At 39.0% G+C, this 14,972-nt stretch overlaps 1 protein-coding gene across 1 annotated transcript in view; it reads right to left on the reverse strand.

The window, feature by feature from the left end:
* LOC128648464 (phospholipid-transporting ATPase IC-like) overlaps window positions 1-14,972 on the reverse strand; it is a 144,467-nt gene that overhangs the window by 13,791 nt on the left and 115,704 nt on the right.

A 14,972-nucleotide genomic window follows, 5' to 3' on the forward strand; every position in this document is an offset into this window, starting at 1 on the left:
CTCAGGTACTGTCTCCAACAACTCCCGACCCCCACTGTATGCTCTGACTTCAGGGCCGGCACTCGTTCTGATACATATTATGGTCGGGTGCAATAGGAGCAGTGGCGCATCGCACACGATAGCTCTGAAGTTTTTTTTTTAATAAATGTAAAGCTAAATACGGTAATTTAAATTTCAAAGCCCACGCCCGCTCACAGCACAGTACTAGCCTGTGCGTGGGCCTTTACAGACTGAGAGAAACCCTGTTTTGCAAATTAAAATTGTGACCCCGGGCAGCTACTGGTGATGCTGAAGGAAGACTGGAGAGCAGTATATATATATACACACACATATAAATATATATATACACACATACATTATATATATATATATATATATATATATATATATATATATATATATATATATATATATATATATATATATATATATACACACACACACACACATATACATATATAGATGTATGTGTGTGTGTGTGTATATATATATATATACATATATATATATGTATATATATATATATATATATATATATATATACACACACTGTATATATGTGTGTGTATGTATGTATGTATATATATGTATACACACACAGATATGCAGCACTACCACTGTTTGATTTGAATTTAGCCACCAATCAGCAAAATGGATTGGCTCCTAAGCTTACATTCCTGCTTTTCAAATAGGATATCAAGAGAAAGAAGAAAATTGATCATAGGAGTTAATTAGAAAACTGCTTAAAATAATATAAAAAATTGTGTTTCATATCCCTTTAACTTGCAATGGGATGCTATGTAATCGGGGGGGGGGGGCGGCAAAAACATAATTTATGTAAGAACTTACCTGATAAATTCATTTCTTTCATATTAGCAAGAGTCCATGAGCTAGTGACGTATGGGATATACATTCCTACCAGGAGGGGCAAAGTTTCCCAAACCTCAAAATGCCTATAAATACACCCCTCACCACACCCACAAATCAGTTTAACGCATAGCCAAGAAGTGGGGTGATAAGACAAAAGTGCGAAAGCATAAAAAATAAGGAATTGGAATAATTGTGCTTTATACAAAAAATCATAACCACCACAAAAAGGGTGGGCCTCATGGACTCTTGCTAATATGAAAGAAATGAATTTATCAGGTAAGTTCTTACATAAATTATGTTTTCTTTCATGTAATTAGCAAGAGTCCATGAGCTAGTGACGTATGGGATAATGACTACCCAAGATGTGGATCTTCCACGCAAGAGTCACTAGAGAGGGAGGGATAAAATAAAGACAGCCAATTCCGCTGAAAAAAATCCACACCCAAAATAAAGTTTAAATCTTATAATGAAAAAAACTGAAATTATAAGCAGAATAATCAAACTGAAACAGCTGCCTGAAGTACTTTTCTACCAAAAACTGCTTCAGAAGAAGAAAACACATCAAAATGGTAGAATTTAGTAAATGTATGCAAAGAAGACCAAGTTGCTGCTTTGCAAATCTGATCAACCGAAGCTTCATTCCTAAACGCCCAGGAAGTAGAAACTGACCTAGTAGAATGAGCTGTAATCCTTTGAGGTAGAGTTTTACCCGACTTGACATAAGCATGATGAATTAAAGATTTCAACCAAGATGCCAAAGAAATGGCAGAGGCCTTCTGGCCTTTCCTAGGACCGGAAAAGATAACAAAAAGACTAGAAGTCTTTCGGAAATTCTTAGTAGCTTCAACATAATATTTCAAAGCTCTAACTACATCCAAAGAATGCAATGATCTCTCCTTAGAATTCTTAGGATTAGGACACAATGAAGGAACCACAATTTCTCTACTAATGTTGTTAGAATTCACAACCTTAGGTAAAAATTTAAAAGAAGTTCGCAGCACCGCCTTATCCTGATGAAAAATCAGAAAAGGAGACTCACAAGAAAGAGCAGATAATTCAGAGACTCTTCTAGCAGAAGAGATGGCCAAAAGAAACAAAACTTTCCAAGAAAGTAATTTAATGTCCAATGAATGCATAGGTTCAAATGGGGAGCTTGAAGAGCCCCCAGAACCAAATTCAAACTCCAAGGAGGAGAAATTGACTTAATAACAGGTTTTATACGAACCAAAGCTTGTACAAAACAATGAATATCAGGAAGATTAGCAATCTTTCTGTGAAAAAGAACAGAAAGAGCAGAGATTTGTCCTTTCAAGGAACTTGCAGACAAACCTTTATCCAAACCATCCTGAAGAAACTGTAAAATTCTCGGAATTCTAAAAGAATGCCAGGAAAAATGATGAGAAAGACACCAAGAAATGTAAGTCTTCCAGACTCGATAATATATCTTCCTAGATACAGATTTACGAGCCTGTAACATAGTATTAATCACAGAGTCAGAGAAACCTCTTTGACTAAGAATCAAGCGTTCAATCTCCATACCTTTAAATTTAAGGATTTGAGATCCTGATGGTAAAAAGGACCTTGCGACAGAAGGTCCGGTCTTAACGGAAGAGTCCACGGTTGGCAAGAGGCCATCCGGACAAGATCCGCATACCAAAACCTGTGAGGCCATGCAGGAGCCACCAGCAGAACAAACGAGCTTTCCTTCAGAATTTTGGAGATTACTCTTGGAAGAAGAACTAGAGGTGGAAAGATATAGGCAGGATGATACTTCCAAGGAAGTGACAATGCATCCACTGCTTCCGCCTGAGGATCCCTGGATCTGGACAGATACCTGGGAAGTTTCTTGTTTAGATGAGAAGCCATCAGATCTATTTCTAGAAGTCCACACATTTGAACAATCTGAAGAAATACCTCTGGGTGAAGAGACCATTCGCCCGGATGTAACGTTTGGCGACTGAGATAATCCGCTTCCCAATTGTCTATACCTGGGATATGAACCGCAGAAATTAGACAGGAGCTGGATTCTGCCCATACCAGTATTCGAGATACTTCTTTCATAGCCAGAGGACTGTGAGTCCCTCCTTGATGATTGATATAAGCCACAGTTGTGACATTGTCTGTCTGAAAACAAATGAACGATTCTCTCTTTAGAAGAGGCCATGACTGAAGAGCTCTGAAAATTGCACGGAGTTCCAAAATATTTATTGGTAATCTCACCTCCTGAGATTCCCAAGCCCCTTGTGCTGTCAGAGACCCCCAAACAGCTCCCCAACCTGTCAGAATTGCATCTGTTGAAATTACAGTCCAGGTCGGAAGAACAAAAGAAGCCCCCTGAACTAAACGATGGTGATCTGTCCACCACGTCAGAGAGTGTCGTACAATCAGTTTTAAAGATATTAATTGAGATATCTTTGTGTAATCCCTGCACCACTGATTCAGCATACAGAGCTGAAGAGGTCGCATGTGAAAACGAGCAAAGGGGATCGCGTCCGATGCAGCAGTCATAAGACCTAGAATTTCCATGCATAAGGCTACCGAAGGGAATGATTGAGACTGAAGGTTTTGACAAGCTGAGATCAATTTTAGACGTCTCTTGTCTGTCAGAGACAGAGTCATGGACACTGAATCTATCTGGAAACCTAAAAAGGTTACCCTTGTCTGAGGAATCAATGAACTTTTCGGTAAATTGATCCTCCAACCATGATCTCGAAGAAACAACACAAGTCAATTCGTATGAGATTCTGCTAAATGTGAAGACTGAGCAAGTACCAAGATATCGTCCAAATAAGGAAATACCACAATACCCTGTTCTCTGATTACAGACAGAAGGGCACCGAGAACCTTTGTAAAAATTCTTGGAGCTGTTGCTAGGCCAAACGGCAGAGCCACAAACTGGTAATGCTTGTCTAGGAAAGAGAATCTCAGAAACTGATAGTGATCTGGATGAATCGGAATATGCAGATACGCATCCTGTAAATCTATTGTGGACATATAATGCCCTTGCTGAACAAAAGGCAGGATAGTCCTTATAGTTACCATTTTGAATGTTGGTATCCTTACATAACGATTCAATATTTTTAGATCCAGAACTGGTCTGAAGGAATTCTCCTTCTTTGGTACAATGAAGAGATTTGAATAAAACCCCAGCCCCTGTTCCAGAACTGGAACTGGCATAATTACTCCAGCCAACTCTAGATCTGAAACACATTTCAGAAATGCTTGAGCCTTCGCTGGATTTACTGGGACACGGAAAAGAAAAAATCTCTTTGCAGGAGGCCTTATCTTGAAGCCAATTCTGTACCCTTCTGAAACAATGTTCTGAATCCAAAGATTGTGAATTGAATTGATCCAAATTTCTTTGAAAAATCATAATCTGCCCCATACCAGCTGGGCTGGAATGAGGGCCGTACCTTCATGTGGACTTGGGAGCTGGCTTTGGTTTTCTAAAAGGCTTGGATTTATTCCAAACTGGAGATGGTTTCCAAACTGATACCGCTCCTGTGGATGAAGGATCAGGCTTTTGTTCCTTATTGTGACGAAAGGAACAAAAACGATTATTAGACCTAAATTTACCTTTAGATTTTTTATCCTGTGGTAAAAAAAGTTCCTTTCCCTCCAGTAACAGTTGAAATAATAGAATCCAACTGAGAACCAAATAATGTATTACCCTGGAAGGAAAGGGAAAGCAGAGTAGACTTAGAAGACATATCAGCATTCCAAGTTTTAAGCCATAAAGCTCTTCTAGCTAAAATAGCTAGAGACATATACCTGACATCAACTCTAATGATATCAAAGATGGCATCACAAATAAAGTTATTAGCATGTTGAAGAAGATTAACAATACTATGAGAATTATGATCTGTTACTTGTTGCGCTAAAGCTTCTAACCAAAAAGTTGAAGCTGCAGCAACATCCGCTAAAGATATAGCAGGTCTAAGAAGATTACCTGAACATAAGTAAGCTTTTCTTAGAAAGGATTCAATCTTCCTATCTAAAGGATCCTTAAAGGAAGTACTATCTGCCGTAGGAATAGTAGTACGCTTAGCAAGAGTAGAGACAGCCCCATCAACCTTAGGGATTTTGTCCCAAAACTCTAATCTGTCAGATGGCACAGGATATAATTGCTTAAAACGTTTAGAAGGAGTAAATGAATTACCCAAATTATTCCAATTCCCTGGAGATTACTTCAGAAATAGCATCAGGGACAGGAAAAACTTCTGGAATAACTACAGGAGATTTAAAAACCTTATTTAAACGTTTAGATTTAGTATCAAGAGGACCAGAATCCTCTATTTCTAATGCAATTAAGACTTCTTTAAGTAAAGAACGAATAAATTCCATTTTGAATAAATATGAAGATTTATCAGCATCAACCTCTGAAACAGAATCCTCTGAACCAGAGGAATCATTATCAGAATCAGAATGATGATGTTCATTTAAAAATTCATCTGAAAAATGAGAAGTTTTAAAAGACCTTTTACGTTTACTAGAAGGAGGAATAACAGACATAGCCTTCTTAATGGATTTAGACACAAAATCTCTTATGTTAACAGGAACACTAGTATTAGATGTTGATGGAACAGCAACAGGTAATGTAACATTACTAAAGGAAATATTATCTGCATTAACAAGTTTGTCATGACATTCATTACAAACAACAGCTGGAGGAACAGATACCACAAGTTTACAGCAGATACACTTAACTTTGGTAGATCCAGCACCAGGCAGCGATTTTCCAGTAGTATCTTCTGACTCAGGGTCAATCTGGGACATCTTGCAATATGTAATGGAAAAAACAACATATAAAGCAAAATTGATCAAATTCCTTAAATGACAGTTTCAGGAATGGGAAAAAAATGCCAGTGAACAAGCTTCTAGCAACCAGAAGCAATAAAAAATGAGACTTAAATAATGTGGAGACAATAGTGACGCCCATATTTTTTAGCGCCAAAAAAAGACGCCCACATTATTTGGGGCCTAAATGCTTTTGGCGCCAAAAATGACGCCACATCCGGAACGCCGACACTTTTGGCGCAAAAAAACCTCAAAAATGAAGCAACTTCCGGCGACACGTATGACGCCGGAAACAGAAAAAAAATTTTTTTGCGCCAAAAAAGTCTGCGTCAAGAATGACGCAATAAAATGAAGCATTTTCAGCGCCCGCGAGCCTAACAGCCCACAGGGAAAAAAGTCCAATTTTAAGGTAAGAAAAAAATTTATTAATTCATATGCATTATCCCAAATATGAAACCGACTGTCTGAAATAAGGAACGTTGAACATCCTGAGTCTAGGCAAATAAATGTTTGAACACATATATTTAGAACTTTATAAAAAAGTGCCCAACCATAGCTTAGAGTGTCACAGAAAATAAGACTTACTTACCCCAGGACACTCATCTACATGTAGTAGAAAGCCAAACCAGTACTGAAACGAGAATCAGTAGAGGTAATGGTATATATGAGTATATCGTCGATCTGAAAAGGGAGGTAAGAGATGAATCTCTACGACCGATAACAGAGAACCTATGAAATAGACCCCGTAGAAGGAGATCATTGAATTCAAATAGGCAATACTCTCCTCACATCCCTCTGACATTCACTGCACGCTGAGAGGAAAACCGGGCTCCAACCTGCTGCGGAGCGCATATCAACGTAGAATCTAGCACAAACTTACTTCACCACCTCCATAGGAGGCAAAGTTTGTAAAACTGATTTGTGGGTGTGGTGAGGGGTGTATTTATAGGCATTTTGAGGTTTGGGAAACTTTGCCCCTCCTGGTAGGAATGTATATCCCATACGTCACTAGCTCATGGACTCTTGCTAATTACATGAAAGAAATGTATCCTCGCCTGTGTGGCCAAAAATCCTAGCACCGGCCCTGCTTCTAGAATCTGTATAAAACAGTGGCTATATAGAACATGCACAGTTAATATTACGGGCGGGGGGGGGGGGGCATTAAAACCTGTGGCATATTCACTTTGTGAATAAATTATTGTTTGGCTTTAAAGGTAACATTATATAGTTTTCAGTACTGCTTATGAATAGATAAATATTGGGGCACAAATCAGCCAAACCAGTGAAATACTTGAAATCGGGAGAGTTAAAAGCTAAACCTAGATAGGCTCATATGCCAATTTCTAAGTCCTTGAAGGCCGCCTCTTATCTCTGTGCATTTAAAAAATGTGTACAGCTAGACAATGCTAGTTCATGTGTTCCATATAGATAACATTGTGCTCACTCCCATTTAGTTATTTAGTCGAGTCAGCACTAATTGGCTAAAATGCAAGGCTGTCAAAAGAACTGAGATAAGGGGACAATCTGCAGAGGCTTAGATACAAGGTAATCACGGAGGTAAAAAGTGTATTAATATAATACAACTGTGTTGGTTATGCAAAACTGGGGAATAGGTAATAAAGGTACTATCTTTTTAAACAATAACATTTCAGGAGTAGTCTGTCCTTTTAAAATCAGATGCTCTATCTGAATCAAGAAAGTTTAAACAACCTGAAAAGAATACCTAGGTAAAAATGCACTACTGAGAGCTAGCTGCAGATTGGTGGCTGGCTGGCTGCATATATATGCCTCTTGTCAATGGCTCACTCATTTTCGGTAGCTCCCAGTTGTACATTGCTGCTCTTTCAGCAAAGGATATCAAGATAATTAAACAATTTTGATAATAGAAATAAAAAAAAAACTATTTAAGGTGCAGTATCATAATAAAACTAAACTGCACATGAAAAAACAAAGTACAATTCGTATAGATAACACTACTGTAAAATTAGTTTTCCTGCCTGTGCTAGTGAACTAAACAGGGGCATTCCATGGATGTAGCTGAAATGTCTCCACCTGGTCTTTTGTATTCTTTAAACATTTTCCCCCTGCAGTTCTTGCTGTTTTTTCTCACAAACTAAGATGGCAAGATTGTGTCAAAATATTTAAAACACTTACTATCCTAATAGAAAATATAGGTGATTGTAAAATACTTTAGGCTGAAAGCAGAATAGTCCGATGCGTATTGGCTGCAGTATTTAATTTTTAAAGCGAGCTCCCTCCTAGCTTCACTCTTACCAGCAAGCTCAGTTACTTTCTATGAGAGATATCTCACCACTTTTAGGGACAGTGTCAACATATTTATTTAGCAGTACACTTGAAGTGTCACACACACATACACTATGCTAAGTACGGACTTGTAATTGATTAAATATATATATATATATATATATATATATATATATATATATATATATATATATATATATATATATATATATATATATATATATATTGAGGGCCGGGGCTAGTTGCGGTCTGGATCTTGTTGCCTTAGCTCCGCCCAATCTCCAGGGTCAGTCTTCCCTCACTGTGCAATAAGTGGTTATTCTTTATTGAACTTCAATAACTTGTTTTTTGTTGTTGTTATTATTACATTTAACTTTTTTACTATTAAATGACAACCAATTTATGCAATACAGTGATGGGAGGTTGTTAAAAACTTTAAAAGGTTTTTGTAAGTCTAATAAGTACATTATACTCATCAGTTTTGGTGTATGGTTGAATAATAAAAGGGCGAGGGAGAGTGGGATGCGCTGCCTTTATATGCCCGGGCCTATTTTTCATCCCAGTCAGGCCCTGATAAAAACATAATTTATGCTTACCTAATAAATGTATTTCTTTCCGTATATGTTGAGTCCACGGCATCATCAATTACTAGTGGGAATATCACTCCTGGCCAGCAGGAGGAGGCAAGGAGCACCACAGCAAAGCTGTTAAATGTCACTTCCCTTACCCATAACCCCAGTCATTCAGCCGAAGGGAAATGGAAAAAGAAAACACAAAGGTGTAGAGGTGCCTGAGGTGTTAGTAAAAAATAACCGTCTTAAAATAAAGGGCGGCGCTGTGGATTCACCATATCAGGAAAGAAATACATTTATCAGGTAAGCATAAATTATGTTTTCTTTCCTAAGATATGGTGAGTCCACGGCATCATTAATTACTAGTGGGAACCAATGCCCAAGCTAGAGGACACAGATGATTAGGGAGGGACAAGACAGGTAACCTAAACAGAAGGCACCACCTCTTGAAGAACCTTTCTCTCAAAAGAAGCCTCAGCCGAAGCAAAAGTATCAAATTTATATAATTTGGAAAAAGAATGCAAGGAAAATCAAGTTGCAACCTTGCAAATCTATTCCACAGAAACTCCATTCTTGAAAACCCAAGAAAAAGAAAAACAGTCCTCATGAACGAGCTGTAATCCTCTCAGGAGACTGCTGTCCAGCAGTCTCATACACCAAACGAAATATACTTCTCAACCAGAGAGAAAGAGAAGTAGCAGTAGGTTTTTGACCTTAACGTTTCCCAGAGAACCAAACAAACAGAGCAGAAGATTGGCGAAAATCCTTAGTCGTCTGAAGATGGAATTTAAGATCACGCACCACATCCAAGTTGTGCAACAAACGTTCCTTATGAAAAGAAGGATTAGGACATAAAGGAACAACAATTTCCTTATTAATATTTCTATTAGAAACAACCTAAGGAAGGACCACCTTATAGGCAAGTAAGATAAGGTGAATCATTCTGCAAAGCTGAGAGTACTCCGAGCAGAAGCTATAGGAAAAAAAGAAAACTTCCAAGGTAAAAAATTAAAATCTATGGAATTTTATGGCTCAAACTGAGCCTGCTACAAAACCTTAAAACAAGGTTAAAGCTCCTAGTAGAACAAGACACTCAAACAGGCCTGATACTAACCAGGATCTGACAAAAAGATTACACGTCTTGCACATCTGCCAGACACTTGTGTAAAAAAAGGGTAACGCAGAAATCTGACCCTTAAGGGAACTGACTGAAAAATGTCATCCAGACCTTCCCGGAGAAAGGGCAAAACCCTTAGGAATCCTGACCCTACTTCCAAGAGTAGTCCTGAGATTCACATCAATCAGGGAATTTACGCCATAACTTAGGGTAAAAGTTACCAGTAACAGGCTTGCAAGCCTGAATCATGGTCTCAATGACCGATTCCGAGAAACTACGCTTAGACAGAACTAAGCATTCAATCTCCAAGCAGAAAACTTCAGAGAAAATGAAAGTTGGATGAAAGAATGGACCTTGAATTAGAAGGTCCTTCCTCAGGAACAACCACCAAGGTGGAAGAAATACATCTCCGCTAGGACTGTATACCAGATCCTGTGAAACTATGCAGGAACTATTAAAATACGGATGTTCACACCTATTTCATAAGAGCAATGACTCGTGAAAGTAGAGCAAAACTGTGGAACAGGGATGTCAGACTGAAATCCCAAGGAAATGCCAGGGAATTTAACATAGCAGCCTGCTGATCCGAACATAACTTGGAAGCTTGGCGTACTGTCATTTCCAAATCCAGCACCCCCCCCCATTTGAGGGTTAACCTGGAGAACTCCTCTGAGAGAAGCGTCCACTCCCCGGGATGAATAAATCTGACTGCTCAAGAAGTCCACTCCTGGTATTCACTCCTGAAATGTGAATAATGGAAAATAAAGAATGTGAGCGTCCGCCCACCGCTACGTCTTGCAAGCAAAGCGAGAGCTCTACCACTAATTCCCCACTCTGATCCATAGGGAAGAATCTCAAGTTGATAGATCTATCCTCTGAGACAGAGCCACAAGATCCCCAGTCCACTATCTTAACATGCATAACAGCAGACTCTCAGATGTAATCGAGCAAAGGGATGATGTCCATTATAAAGCAACCATCAGACCAATTACCTCCATACAGTGAGCCACTGAAGGATCACACAATACAATGCCGAAAGAGGCAAGAGGAAAGAATCCTCAATTTTCTGACTTCAAAAACATTTTCAGAGATAGGGAAAACTAATATGGTCCCTAAAAAATACCCCTGTAGCTGGAACAAGAGAAATCATTCTCAGATTCACTTCCATCTGAGATATAAAGAAAGACAACAAAATCTCTGTATGAGAGTTGCTTGTTGAAAGAATGGTGCCTGAACTATTATGACATCCAGGATCTCGGAGAGCCAAGGCAAAGCCAAAAGGAAGAGCCACAAACTGAAAGTGTTTGACAGAAAGGCAAAAATCAGGAAAATATGCATCTTCCAGGTCTACGGTCACTATGAACTGACCCTCCTAGATCAAAGTAAAAATGGAACCACTGGTTTCCATTTGTGAACGGTACCCTGAGACACTTTAGCGCTCCAAGTGGACAAAAAATTCCCTCTTTTTCGGGATCCACAAACAGGAATGAATAAAATCCTAGACCCTGTTCCCTTTACAGGAACTGGAATTATCACTCACAGGGGAGAGAAGTCCCAAATGAACAACAAAAATGCCTCAATGTTATCTGGCCTGCAGATAAAATTGAGAAGAAACCTACTTTAGAGAGGGAAGGAATGACTACTATGTAGTAACCTTGAGATATGATGTCCACAGCCTATCTGGGATATCTCCTATCCATGTTTGAAGACAGAGATATTCAACCCCCCTTGGACCGATCCCGGATTGGAGCAAACTCCTTTAGGACTATTCATCTTGTCTTGTGGTAGAAAACATAATTTATGTAAGAACTTACCTGATAAATTCATTTCTTTCATATTAACAAGAGTCCATGAGCTAGTGACGTATGGGATATACATTCCTACCAGGAGGGGAAAAGTTTCCCAAACCTTAAAATGCCTATAAATACACCCCTCACCACACCCACAAATCAGTTTAACGAATAGCCAAGAAGTGGGGTGATAAGAAAAAAAGTGCGAAGCATATAAAATAAGGAATTGGAATAATTGTGCTTTATACAAAAAAATCATAACCACCACAAAAAAGGGTGGGCCTCATGGACTCTTGTTAATATGAAAGAAATGAATTTATCAGGTAAGTTCTTACATAAATTATGTTTTCTTTCATGTAATTAACAAGAGTCCATGAGCTAGTGACGTATGGGATAATGACTACCCAAGATGTGGATCTTTCCACACAAGAGTCACTAGAGAGGGAGGGATAAAATAAAGACAGCCAATTCCTGCTGAAAATAATCCACACCCAAAATAAAGTTTAACAAAAAACATAAGCAGAAGATTCAAACTGAAACCGCTGCCTGAAGAACTTTTCTACCAAAAACTGCTTCAGAAGAAGAAAATACATCAAAATGGTAGAATTTAGTAAAAGTATGCAAAGAGGACCAAGTTGCTGCTTTGCAGATCTGGTCAACCGAAGCTTCATTCCTAAACGCCCAGGAAGTAGATACTGACCTAGTAGAATGAGCTGTAATTCTCTGAGGCGGAATTTTACCCGACTCAACATAGGCAAGATGAATTAAAGATTTCAACCAAGATGCCAAAGAAATGGCAGAAGCTTTCTGGCCTTTCCTAGAACCGGAAAAGATAACAAATAGACTAGAAGTCTTACAGAAAGATTTCGTAGCTTCAACATAATATTTCAAAGCTCTAACAACATCCAAAGAATGCAACGATTTCTCCTTAGAATTCTTAGGATTAGGACATAATGAAGGAACCACAATTTCTCTACTAATGTTGTTGGAATTCACAACTTTAGGTAAAAATTCAAAAGAAGTTCGCAACACCGCCTTATCCTGATGAAGAATCAGAAAAGGAGACTCACAAGAAAGAGCAGATAATTCAGAAACTCTTCTGGCAGAAGAGATGGCCAAAAGGAACAAAACTTTCCAAGAAAGTAATTTAATATCCAATGAATGCATAGGTTCAAATGGAGGAGCTTGAAGAGCCCCCAGAACCAAATTCAAACTCCAAGGAGGAGAAATTGACTTAATGACAGGCTTTATACGAACCAAAGCTTGTACAAAACAATGAATATCAGGAAGAATAGCAATCTTTCTGTGAAAAAGAACAGAAAGAGCAGAGATTTGACCTTTCAAGGAACTTGCGGACAAACCCTTATCTAAACCAACCTGAAGAAATTGTAATATTCTCGGTATTCTAAAAGAATGCCAAGAAAAATGATGAGAAAGACACCAAGAAATATAAGTCTTCCAGACTCTATAATATATCTCTCTGGATACAGATTTACGAGCCTGTAACATAGTATTAATCACAGAGTCAGAGAAACCTCTTTGACCAAGAATCAAGCGTTCAATCTCCATACCTTTAAATTTAAGGATTTCAGATCCTGATGGAAAAAAGGACCTTGAGACAAAAGGTCTGGTCTTAACGGAAGAGTCCACGGTTGGCAAGAGGCCATCCGGACAAGATCCGCATACCAAAACCTGTGAGGCCATGCCGGAGCTACCAGCAGAACAAACGAGCATTCCTTCAGAATCTTGGAGATTACTCTTGGAAGAAGAACTAGAGGCGGAAAGATATAGGCAGGATGATACTTCCAAGGAAGTGAAAATGCATCCACTGCCTCCGCCTGAGGATCCCGGGATCTGGACAGATACCTGGGAAGTTTCTTGTTTAGATGAGAAGCCATCAGATCTATTTCTGGAAGTTCCCACATTTGAACAATCTGAAGAAATACCTCTGGGTGAAGAGACCATTCGCCCGGATGCAACGTTTGGCGACTGAGATAATCCGCTTTCCAATTGTCCATACCTGGGATATAAACCGCAGAGATTAGACAGGAGCTGGATTCCGCCCAAACCAAAATTCGAGATACTTCTTTCATAGCCAGAGGACTGTGAGTCCCTCCTTGATGATTGATGTATGCCACAGTTGTGACATTGTCTTATCTGAAAACAATGAACAACTCTCTCCTCAGAAGAGGCCAAGACTGAAGAGCTCTGAAAATTGCACGGAGTTCCAAAATATTGATCGGAAATCTCACCTCCTGAGATTCCCAAACCCCTTGTGCCGTCAGATACCCCCACACAGCTCCCCAACCTGTAAGACTTGTATCTGTTGAGATTATAGTCCAGGTCGGAAGAACAAAGAAGCCCCCTGAACTAAACGATGGTGATCTGTCCACCATGTCAGAGAGTGTCGTAAAATCGGTTTAAAGATATTAATTGAGATATCTTTGAGTAATCCCTGCACCATTGGTTCAGCATACAGAGCTGAAGAGGTCGCATGTGAAAACGAGCAAAGGAGATCGCATCTGATGCGGCAGTCCTAAGACCCAACATTTCCATGCATAAGGCTACCAAAGGGAATGATTGTGACTGAAGGTTTTGACAAGCTGATATCAATGTTAAACTTCTCTTGTCTGACAAGGACAGAGTCATAGACACTGAATTTATCTAGAAACCTAAAAAGGTTACCCTTGTCTGAGGAATCAATGAACTGATTGGTAAATTGATCCTCCAACCATGAACTTGAAAAAACAACACAAGTCGATTCGTATGAGATTCTTCGAAAATGAGAAGACTGAGCAAGTACCAAGATATCGTCCAAATAAGGAAATACCAAACCCTATTCTCTGATTACAGAAAGAAGGGCACCGAGAACCTTTGAAAAAAAAAATTCTTGGAACTGAGGCTAGGCCAAACAGTAGAGCCACAAAACTGGTAATGCTTGTCTAAAAAGAGAATCTCAGACACTAAAAGTGATCTGGATGAATCGGAATATGCAGATACACATCCTGTAAATCTATTGTAGACATATAATGCCCTTGCTAAACAAAAGGCAGGATAGTCCTACAGTAACCATCTTGAATGTTGGTATCCTAACATAACGATTCAATAATGATAGATCCAGAACTGGTCTGAAGGAATTGACCTTCTTTGGTACAATGAAGAGATAAAATAAAACCCCAGCCCCTGTTCCAGAACTGGAACTGGCATAAATACTCCAGCCAACTCTAGATCTGAAACACATTTCAGAAATGCTGAGCCTTGCTGTGTCAACTGGGACACGGGAAAGAAAAGAATCTCTTAGCAGGAGGCCTTAACTTGAAGCCAATTCTGTACCTTTCTGAAACAATGTTTCTGAAACCAGAGATTAAGAACGGAATTGATCCAAATTTCTTTGAAGAAAACGTAATCTGCCCCATACCAGCTGAGCTGGAATAAGGGCCGCACCTTCATAGGTACTTAGGAGCTGGCTATAGGTTTCTATAAGGCTTGGATATATTCCAAACTGGAAATAGTTTCCAAACTGATACCGCTCCTGAGGATGAAGGATCAGGCTTTTGTTCC

Source organism: Bombina bombina, chromosome 2 (genome assembly GCF_027579735.1).
Source record: "Bombina bombina isolate aBomBom1 chromosome 2, aBomBom1.pri, whole genome shotgun sequence".
Classification (NCBI taxonomy): Eukaryota; Metazoa; Chordata; class Amphibia; order Anura; family Bombinatoridae; genus Bombina; species Bombina bombina.